The 10,000-nt window shown below is 46.6% G+C and overlaps 1 protein-coding gene across 1 annotated transcript in view; it reads right to left on the bottom strand.

Annotated features, from left to right (window-relative positions):
• The window catches only part of rnf220b (ring finger protein 220b), a 48,420-nt gene that overhangs the window by 14,993 nt on the left and 23,427 nt on the right, over positions 1–10,000 (bottom strand). The window lies entirely within an intron of this gene.

The raw sequence follows: 10,000 nt of genomic DNA, 5'->3' as shown, positions 1-10,000 counted from the left end.
GACACGCATGGTAGGCTGATCGGCGTGTCTAAAGGAACGATGTATTGGCACCCTGTCCAGGGTGTACCCCGCCTTGTTCCCCATGCTCCCTGGGATAGGCTCCAGGTTTCCCCGTGACCCTGAAAAGGATAAAGCGGTAGAAGATGGATGGATGGATGGATGGATGGAACAGACTGTTTCTATGGAAGTATTTGCTTTATTACATAACCTCATCCAGATATATTCGCCTGTTAGATCCATCACACTGCCTCCTTCTGAGGAGGTAAATATTCATCACTCATCACAGTTCACGAGTACGAGCGTGTTGCTAAATAAAGATGAGCACCGAGGCATCCGTGGGTTTTTTTTTTCTTCTTCCTGTAACTGTTTTTAGGAAAGCGCCAGTCAGTGTACTCGTATAGCTAACCAGCGCCCCTTCAGGATGTCACGGGAAGTGAAATCCAGAACGAAACGAGGCCCGAGATTCCTTTCCGAGCTCCTGAAGATCCGGGTCGGGTGTGCTCGATTAGCGTTAGAGCGGAACTCTTTACGAGTGCGTCTGCACGCCGGTTTTTAATCATCTTTAACGCATACTATACTATGTAAAGCTCACTGAGTGTCATATATAAAGATGACTGTAACTAAAAGAAAATCGCCTACTATTATTTTACATCTTTCAAAAAAAAAACAACCCACAACTGTGACGTATAAGCGCGGTGGAAAGCACCATCTAAACTCTCAGCGTCTCAGGTGAAAGCCCCGTCTTCAGCGCGGAACAGGAGAGAAGCGTTCAGTCGGACGCCGCTGTTTTCATTTACACCACAGCTCCCGAAAGCGCGAGAGCGTTACGAGGCGAGCCGCCTCCGCACGCCACCAGCTGACAGATCGAGTGAATCTATTAACCGAATAAAACCCCCGTCAGCACCTCGACAGGCAGCGGCACCGCGCTGGAGAAACGAGAGGACGAGCGTCTGCTTCCCCGTCACCCGGGCCCGCGCGCACTCGCCGCTCGCTAACAAGGCGCCAAACGAAGTCAAATTGATGCGAATAAAACGCGGACGGCGGAGCATGCCGGAGCCGTGCCCTTGAGAAAGTGACAGGCACGTCGGGGCCTCATCCCCAATCAATTCACGCGAAACGTCGCCTCCTGGTCTGTTTTCTTCATCGGTGAAATCTCTCACCTGGAACCGAATTTATAACCGACCGTAAACAAGGTGCGAGAGTAACAACACGGCGGAATACGAGGAATTCCATTAGATCCTCGACTGATTGTCGATTACATCTTTCCTGCTGACGGGTCTCCGTGCAATGCAAGTCGCATTTACGTTTGTAAAAAAAAAAAAAAAAAAATAGAAAGAAACGTATAAGAAAAATAAAGGAGATAAAATCTCAAAGACGTTTTTTTTTGCGGAACATTCCGGCGGATCCGAGAGTCATCTCTACACGTCGTTTACATTCGATCTGATATTAAAAACATACGTGTCATACGTTCACGCTGAAAAATGACAAACCGATTCATGAACCGCATTTTCTGAACAAATCAGCGAATCGGGTGTGAATTAGATTCCATGTGAGCTGAATCGGAATCGATCTGAAATCGATTCTTTCGGTTCGTTCGCTATCCGGTCTGGTTTAGATTCACTCGGAACATTATTGAAAAGGAATCAAAAAGCAAACCAAGAATAAAAAGCACCGAATGAGGTGTGTTAAGGGCTGACATTGTGCTCATTCGTTCATCGGTCAGAAATACGGCGACAGCCAGAGAAACAGACCCCCTGAGAATACGCAGAATACGCAGCTGGCGCTAAATAAATGTTTGTAGTATTACGTAGAAAGCTAGTTTTCTAGATTTCTTGTTCTTGTCATTCCGTGCTTGTCTCCGCCCCCTGTCCTGTCATTGGTCTGCTGCCTTACTGTGTTCACCTACTTTGTGTTTGTCCTCTGACGTGTCTTTAATCAGCGTGTACTTAGGCCCTGATTCTTTGCGAAGTCTTGTCAGTGTTGATGTGTTTCCTGCTTCCTGTGTTGGTATGTACTTCCTGGTTTTGCCCGTTGCCTGCGTTTCTAGCTTTCTTCATGGAGTACTCGTGTTTGTGTTCGGACACTCTGATGGTTTGTTTATGGATTAATTGATAGGTCTTTATCTGTATAAGAGATGACTTAAGTAAGTGTGAATGTAATATAAAATGTGGGGGTTTTTTTCAGAGTGAAAGCCACATGACAGCTTCCACGGTCGCAGGTTCGACTCGGGCCGTGAGCCGACCTTTCCTGAATGCCAAAACTCATCCAGACATTACGGGAATATGTCAGATACCAGAAAGGACACGACTCGAGCCTCATATTCCTAAAGACACACACACACACACACACACACACACACACACACAAACACAGGCGGGTGAGCGCACACATCCACGGCCTGACGGATCGATCGACCTGGGTAAGGTCTGCTGCTCAGGGTGTTATATCGTTATATCGCAACAACAAAGTGGCAAAAGCCAAAGGTGGATCTGATCAGTGGTGTTCAGAACGCTGCGATAAATTCCCAGAATAATAACTGTCCCGATAACAACCCCGACGTGAACATTCTCCTGAATCGCTGTAACTGCTGTAGGTTCTGATTTGAAATGAAAGAACGCTGCTAAATCCCCGGTGTTGAATTAACACCAAGAGTGCTGATTTATGTAAACACTGTACGGTGTTAACTCAACACTGGGGATCTGGCTGAGAAGAGTAGAGAGAGAGAAAGACGAGAGAGAGGAGAGAGGGAGAGAGAGAGAGAGAGAGAGAGAGAGAAAGAGGAGAGAGAGAGAGAGAGAGAGAGAAAGAGGAGAGAGAGAGAGAGAAAGAGGAGAGAGAGAGAGAGGGAGAGAGAGAGAGAGAGAGAGAGAGAGAGAGAGAGAAAGAGGAGAGAGAGAGAAAGAGGAGAAAGAGGAGAGAGAGAGAGAGAAAGAGGAGAGAGAGAGAGAGAAAGAGGAGAAAGAGGAGAGAGAGAGAGAAAGAGGAGAAAGAGAGAGAGAGAGTAGAGAGATTAGAGAGAGAGTTGAGAGCAAGAGTTGAGAGAGAGAGTAGAGAGAGAGAGTAGAGAGAGAGATAGTAGAGAGAGTAGAGAGAGTGTAGAGAGAGTAGAGAGAATAGAGAGAGAGAGTAGAGAGAGAGTAGAGAGAGAGAGTAGAGAGAGAGTAGAGAGAATAGAGAGAGAGAGTAGAGAGAGTAGAGAGAGAGTAGAGAGAGAGTAGAGAGAGAGTGTAGAGAGAGTGTAGAGAGAGAGTGTAGAGAGAGTGTAGAGAGAGAGTAGAGAGAGTAGAGAGTAGAGAGAGAGAGTAGAGAGAGAGTAGAGAGAGAGAGTAGAGAGAGAGTAGAGAGAATAGAGAGAGAGAGTAGAGAGAGAGTAGAGAGAGTAGAGAGAGAGAGTAGAGAGAGAGTAGAGAGAGTAGAGAGAGAGTAGAGAGAATAGAGAGAGAGAGTAGAGAGAGAGTAGAGAGAGTAGAGAGAAAGAGTAGAGAGAGAGAGTAGAGAGAGTAGAGAGAGAGTAGAGAGAGAGAGTAGAGAGAGAGAGTAGAGAGAGTAGAGAGAGAGTAGAGAGAGAGAGTAGAGAGGGAGAGAGAGTAGAGAGAGAGAGTAGAGAGAGAGAGTAGAGAGAGTAGAGAGAGAGAGTAGAGAGAGAGAGTAGAGAGAGAGAGAGTAGAGAGAGTAGAGAGAGAGTAGAGAGAGAGTAGAGAGAGAGTAGAGAGAGAGAGAGAGTAGAGAGAGTAGAGAGAGAGTAGAGAGCGAGAGTAGAGAGAGAGAGTAGAGAGAGTAGAGAGAGAGTAGAGAGAGAGTAGAGAGAGAGTAGAGAGAGTAGAGAGAGAGAGTAGAGAGAGAGTAGAGAGAGAGAGAGAGTAGAGAGAGTAGAGAGAGAGTAGAGAGAGAGAGTAGAGAGAGAGTAGAGAGAGAGAGTAGAGAGAGAGAATAGAGAGAGAGTAGAGAGAGAGTAGAGAGAGTAGAGAGAGAGTAGAGAGAGAGAGAGAGAGAGTAGAGAGAGAGTAGAGAGAGTAGAGAGAGAGAGTAGAGAGAGTAGAGAGAGAGAGTAGAGAGAGAGAGAGAGAGTAGAGAGAGAGAGAGAGAGAGTAGAGAGAGTAGAGAGAGAGTAGAGAGAGTAGAGAGAGAGTAGAGAGAGAGTAGAGAGCGAGAGTAGAGAGAGAGAGTAGAGAGAGTAGAGAGAGAGTAGAGAGAGAGAGTAGAGAGAGTAGAGAGAGAGTAGAGAGAGAGAGTAGAGAGAGAGTAGAGAGAGAGTAGAGAGAGAGAGAGAGTAGAGAGAGTAGAGAGAGAGTAGAGAGAGAGAGTAGAGAGAGAGTAGAGAGAGAGAGTAGAGAGAGAGAGTAGAGAGAGAGTAGAGAGAGTAGAGAGAGAGAGTAGAGAGAGAGAGAGAGTAGAGAGAGAGAGAGAGAGTAGAGAGAGTAGAGAGAGAGTAGAGAGAGTAGAGAGAGAGTAGAGAGAGAGTAGAGAGCGAGAGTAGAGAGAGAGAGTAGAGAGAGTAGAGAGAGAGTAGAGAGAGAGAGTAGAGAGAGTAGAGAGAGAGTAGAGAGAGAGAGTAGAGAGAGAGTAGAGAGAGAGAGTAGAGAGAGAGAATAGAGAGAGAGTAGAGAGAGAGTAGAGAGAGAGTAGAGAGAGTAGAGAGAGAGTAGAGAGAGAGAGAGAGAGTAGAGAGAGTAGAGAGAGAGTAGAGAGAGTAGAGAGAGAGAGTAGAGAGAGAGAGAGAGAGAGTAGAGAGAGAGAGAGAGAGTAGAGAGAGTAGAGAGAGAGTAGAGAGAGAGTAGAGAGAGAGTGTAGAGAGAGAGTAGAGAGAGAGTAGAGAGAGAGTAGAGAGAGTAGAGAGAGAGTAGAGAGAGAGAGTAGAGAGAGAGTAGAGAGAGAGAGTAGAGAGAGAGTAGAGAGAGAGTAGAGAGAGTAGAGAGAGAGTAGAGAGAGAGAGTAGAGAGAGAGTAGAGAGAGTAGAGAGAGAGTAGAGAGAGAGAGTAGAGAGAGAGTAGAGAGAGAGAGTAGAGAGAGAGTAGAGAGAGTAGAGAGAGAGAGTGTGATGAAATGATTTTAAAAAAGGTTTTAAAAAACCTGACGCTGGAGACTCCTTCTGCCTCCTGTACTGTACACGTCCCTGTCAACGAGCTGTTACTATGGAAACGATGACGTATTAGAACGAGCGCGTTAATATTAATATAAACCTGCGCTACGGTCCGAGCCGCTGCTATAGAGAATTAATCAGCACCTTCTGACCAATCAGAGAGCAGGATTCAGCAGCGATATAGCGTCATAGCTATAACTCAGAGGAAGTAAAGTGAAGTATCGTGAAGTCGTAATGGGGGATTATTTGTTGGCGGGTGGACGGATAGAAGTCGGTGTGTGTGTGTGTGTGTGTGTGTGTGTGTGTGTGTGTGTGTGTGTGTGTGTGTGTGTGTGTGTGTGGAGGGGGTTTACTCCCAGGCAGGTTTTCTGAAGAGTTATTAAAGTGCCGCCCCCACACCCGCCCCTCTTCCTCCTCCTTGGTGTTTTTTTTTTTTTTTTTTTTTAATAACAAGAAACCGAAACGGCGTCTGGTTCGTATTTAAGACATCAAATGCTTCGTTTTACACGAGCAGGAGTTTCATCTTTTCTTAAATATGCTTTCTGACGTGGAGGCAGACCGGGTGGAGGTGGGGGTGGTGGGGAGGGGCGGATCGGGGGAGGTGGGGGGGGGGTGGATCGGGGTATGTAAGGCAGCAGCGAGCTGGTTTTTATTGGAGAAAATAATGGGCCGTTGAGGGAGCCGATTTAATGGGCAACATAATAGGCAATGTAGTAACACATCTGCTGGGGAAAGTCGTTTCCTCCTTTTTTCTGTTTCTTTTTTTCCCTTTCTTTCATTCTGCTCTTTCCACGCGTACGTTTTTAGACCCTCCTCCACAAGAAACACTAATGAACATCGTGTAATATGGAGGATGGTGAGGGACATCAACAGGCCAGGATGGGAGCCGGCGAGTGTGTGTGTGTGTGTGTGTGTGTGTGTGTGTGCTAATTCCCACCACGCTCATGTCCTCATATTAAAATCCTCACTTGTGTGTTTCAGACATCAGGAAAAATAAGGTTCAGGAGGTAAATGTGAAGAATAAGAGGAACACACTCGCAATTTTCTCTGTCCGAGCAGCGAGCTCGTTTGTATCGTCCGGTCGGAATCCGACGTAGCGAGCGATCAGACACACACGCATCGGGGCTAACGACTTACTCCGTGAAGCCTCGTATGCGCAGCAGTCAGTCTGTATGGAGGACGTGGTTGTTATTTATTAATGTTTTGCTTCAGAATGTAAACCGTTTCAACACAACTTCATTTCACACACACACACACACACACACACAGGTCCTCAGACTCAGTGATGAGAGACACACTGATATCCCCCAGCTATAAACGTCTGAATAAAGTTGAAGGATGGACGTGTGACTAATAAAGCCACAGCACGAATCACATCCGAGCCCCGGAGACGCGTTTAAACCCAGATCCGCCTGCGACGAAGGACACGCAGCGGAGTGGACCAGGCCACACAGGATTAACTGCAGTCCTGCAGCACTTACCCTTAAAGATACGGTCAGGGTTTTATATTTGCATGTTAATATATACAGTGCTGTGAAAAAGTACTTCCTGATTTCTCCCGTGTTTGCGTAGATCTCGTACTGAATTGTTTCAGAAGATAAAACGATATCTAAGGTGAAACAAAGGCGAGCCGAGTAAACACAAAATACAGCTTTTTTAAATCATAGTGTTATTTATTGAAGCAAAAAAAGTTCTCTAATAACAACTGGGCCTGTGTGGAAATGTATTTGCCCCCCCCCCCCCCCCCCCCCCCCCCGTAGTTACTAATTCCCCAAAACTATGGAACTGCATTGATAACGGGGTTCAGCTGGACGAGACACAACCAGGTCTGATTACCGCAAACCCTGTTCAATCACATCAACACTTACATAGAACGTGTTGGTTAAAAGATCTTACTCAGTAAAACACCACGCCGAAGTTGAAAGAGATTCCAGAAAAGATGAGGAAGAAGGTGATTGAAGTACATCAGTCTGGGAAGGGTTACAAAGATATTTCAAAGGCCCTGGGACTCCAGAGAACCACAGCGAGAGCCGTCATCTCCAAATGGAGAAACTCGGCACAGTAGCGAACCTTCTTAGAAGTGTCTGACTTTCCGAAATTCCTCCAAGAGCACAGTGACGACTCATCCGGGACGTCACAAAAGAGCCAAGGACAACATCAAAGGCCCCAAAAGCTCTCTCTTCATCAATAAAGGTCAACTATCAGAAAGACACTGGGCAAAAACGACATCCATGGAAGAGTGGCGAGGTGAAAACCACTGCTGACCCAGAAGAACATTAAGGCTCGTGTGAATTTTACTAAAACACACCTTGATGATCCTCAAACCTTTCGGGAGAATGTTCTGTGGACTGATGAGTGGAAAGTGGAACTGTTTGGAAGACAGGAGTCCCGTTACATCTGACGTAAACCAAACACCGAATTCCACAAAAAGAACATCATAGCTACGGTCAAGCATGGTGGAGGCAGTGTGATGGTGTGGGGATGCTTTGTTGCTTCAGGGTCAGAGCAGCTTGCAGTAATTGAGGGAAACATTCTGATCTCTACCAGAAAATCCTAAAGGAGAATGTCGGGTCTTCAGTCTGTAAGTCGAAACTCACGAGCAACTGGATTATGCAGCAAGACAACGATCCAAAGCACAGGAGTAAGTCCACCTCTGAATGGATCAATTAAAGCACAATTAAAGTTTTGAAGTGGCCTAGTGAAAATTCTGACTTGAACCAATTGAGATGCTGTGGCAGGACCTTAAACGGGCAGTTCATGCTCGAAAACCTTCCAGTGTGGCTGAACTACAGCAGTTCTGCAAAGAAGAGTGGGCCAGAGACCCACCACGGCGCCGTGAAAGGAAGCTCCCAAACGTAGCACAACCAGTTTTTAAGTTTAAGGGGGAAATTAGTTTTTCACATTGGTGATAGGTGTTGGCAAATTGGCAATTTTTTTGTTTCAATAAACAAAAAATGTTCTCTGGATTCTGATTGGTCAGGTGTTGATTAATGCTCTAGAACAGCAGCTCTGACTGTGGCGCAGGTTTATATTAACTCGCTCGTTCCGATACGTTAGCGTTCTCACACACAGGGACTCGTACAGCAGACGAGTCTCTGTAAGGAGACATTTATTTATCATTGACGGAAGGAGTCTCCAGTGTCAGAGGTGAAGCTGTAACTTAAATAAACAGAGGGCTGGCGAGGGATCGAATGTTTATAGCTGCTATAACGTAAGCGAGAACTTGTTTCATAGATGTTCTACAACATGAGACGTAACTACAGATAAAAAGTACAGCGTGAATGTAGAGGGCGGAGGCGTGGTCGAGCACCCTTTGGGAACGGAGGGTGGAGTTTGGGAGAAGTTCACCCGTTCACACACACACACACACTCAAGGAGCTAACTTGCCATCAGGAGCAACTCGGGGTTCAGTGTCTTTCCCAAGGACGCTTCGGCGTGTGGAGTCACGTGGGCCGTGAATCGAACCGCCGACCCTACGATTAGTGGACGACCCGCCCTACCACCTGATCCACAGCCGCCGGGGGTAATTAAAATGGTTCCTTTTGTACACTGTGTTTGTTGGAGAGAGAGAGAGAGAGAGAGAGAGAGAGAGAGACGAATGACAGATTCAGGATGAAGGAAAGAAATAAAGAAAAAAGGAAAATTAAAAGAAAGAAAGAAAGAAAAAAAGAAAGAAAGGAAAATTAAAAGAAGGAAAGAAAGAAAGACAAAACGAAAATTAAAAGAAAGAAAAAAAAGGAAAATTGAAAGAAAGAAAGAAAAAAAGGGAAATGAAAAGAAAGTTACAAGGAAAGAAAGAAAAAGAAAAGAAAGAAAGATTTTTTATTTTAAAAAAATTGTGCTGAAGATTCTCGATTCATTCTGAATAATCTCAGATAAATAATATTTATAATAATTATACTTAATAATAATTGTATCTCTGGACATAAATAAAAGTTGATCTCAAGTATATGAATGAAACGGAGTTAAACATCAGCCACAGAAGAAGTGTGTAACGAGAGCACTACGGCAGCAGCGCTGTGCCTCACAACCCCTCACTACCCCTCTCTACCCCTCACTACCCATCACTACCCCTCCCTACCCCACACTACCCCTTTCTACCCCTCACTACCCATCACTACCCCTCCCTACCCCTCACTACTCCTCTCTACCCATCACTACCCCTCTCTACCCCTCACTACCCATCACTACCCCTCACTACCCCTCTCTACCCCTCACTACCAATCACTACCCCTCCCTACCCCACACTACCCCTCTCTACCCCTCTCTACCCATCACTACCCCTCTCTACCCCTCTCTACCCATCACTACTCCTCCCTACCCCTCACTACCCCTCTCTACCCATCACTACCCATCACTACCCCACACTACCCCTCACTACCCATCACTACCCCTCCCTACCCCTCACTACCCCTCTCTACCCCTCACTACCCATCACTACCCCTCACTACCCCTCTCTACCCCTCACTACCAATCACTACCCCTCCCTACCCCACACTACCCCTCTCTACCCCTCTCTACCCATCACTACTCCTCTCTACCCCTCTCTACCCATCACTACTCCTCCCTACCCCTCACTACCCCTCTCTACCCATCACTACCCATCACTACCCCACACTACCCCTCACTACCCATCACTACCCCTCCCTACCCCTCACTACCCCTCTCTACCCCTCACTACCCATCACTACCCCTCTCTACCCCTCTCTACCCCTCACTACCCCTCTCTACCCCTCACTACCCATCACTACCCCTCTCTACCCCTCTCTACCCCTCACTACTCCTCTCTACCCCTCACTACCCATCACTACCCCTCTCTACCCCACACTACTCCTCTCTACCCCTCACTACCCCTCTCTACCCCTCACTACCCATCACTACCCCTCCCTACCCCTCTCTACCCCTCACTACCCCTCTCTA

Source organism: Ictalurus punctatus, chromosome 5 (assembly GCF_001660625.3).
Source record: "Ictalurus punctatus breed USDA103 chromosome 5, Coco_2.0, whole genome shotgun sequence".
In the NCBI taxonomy this organism is placed as follows: Eukaryota; Metazoa; Chordata; class Actinopteri; order Siluriformes; family Ictaluridae; genus Ictalurus; species Ictalurus punctatus.
The sequence above is the reverse complement of the archived record's forward strand: the minus strand, read 5'-3'. Positions and strand labels throughout refer to the sequence as shown.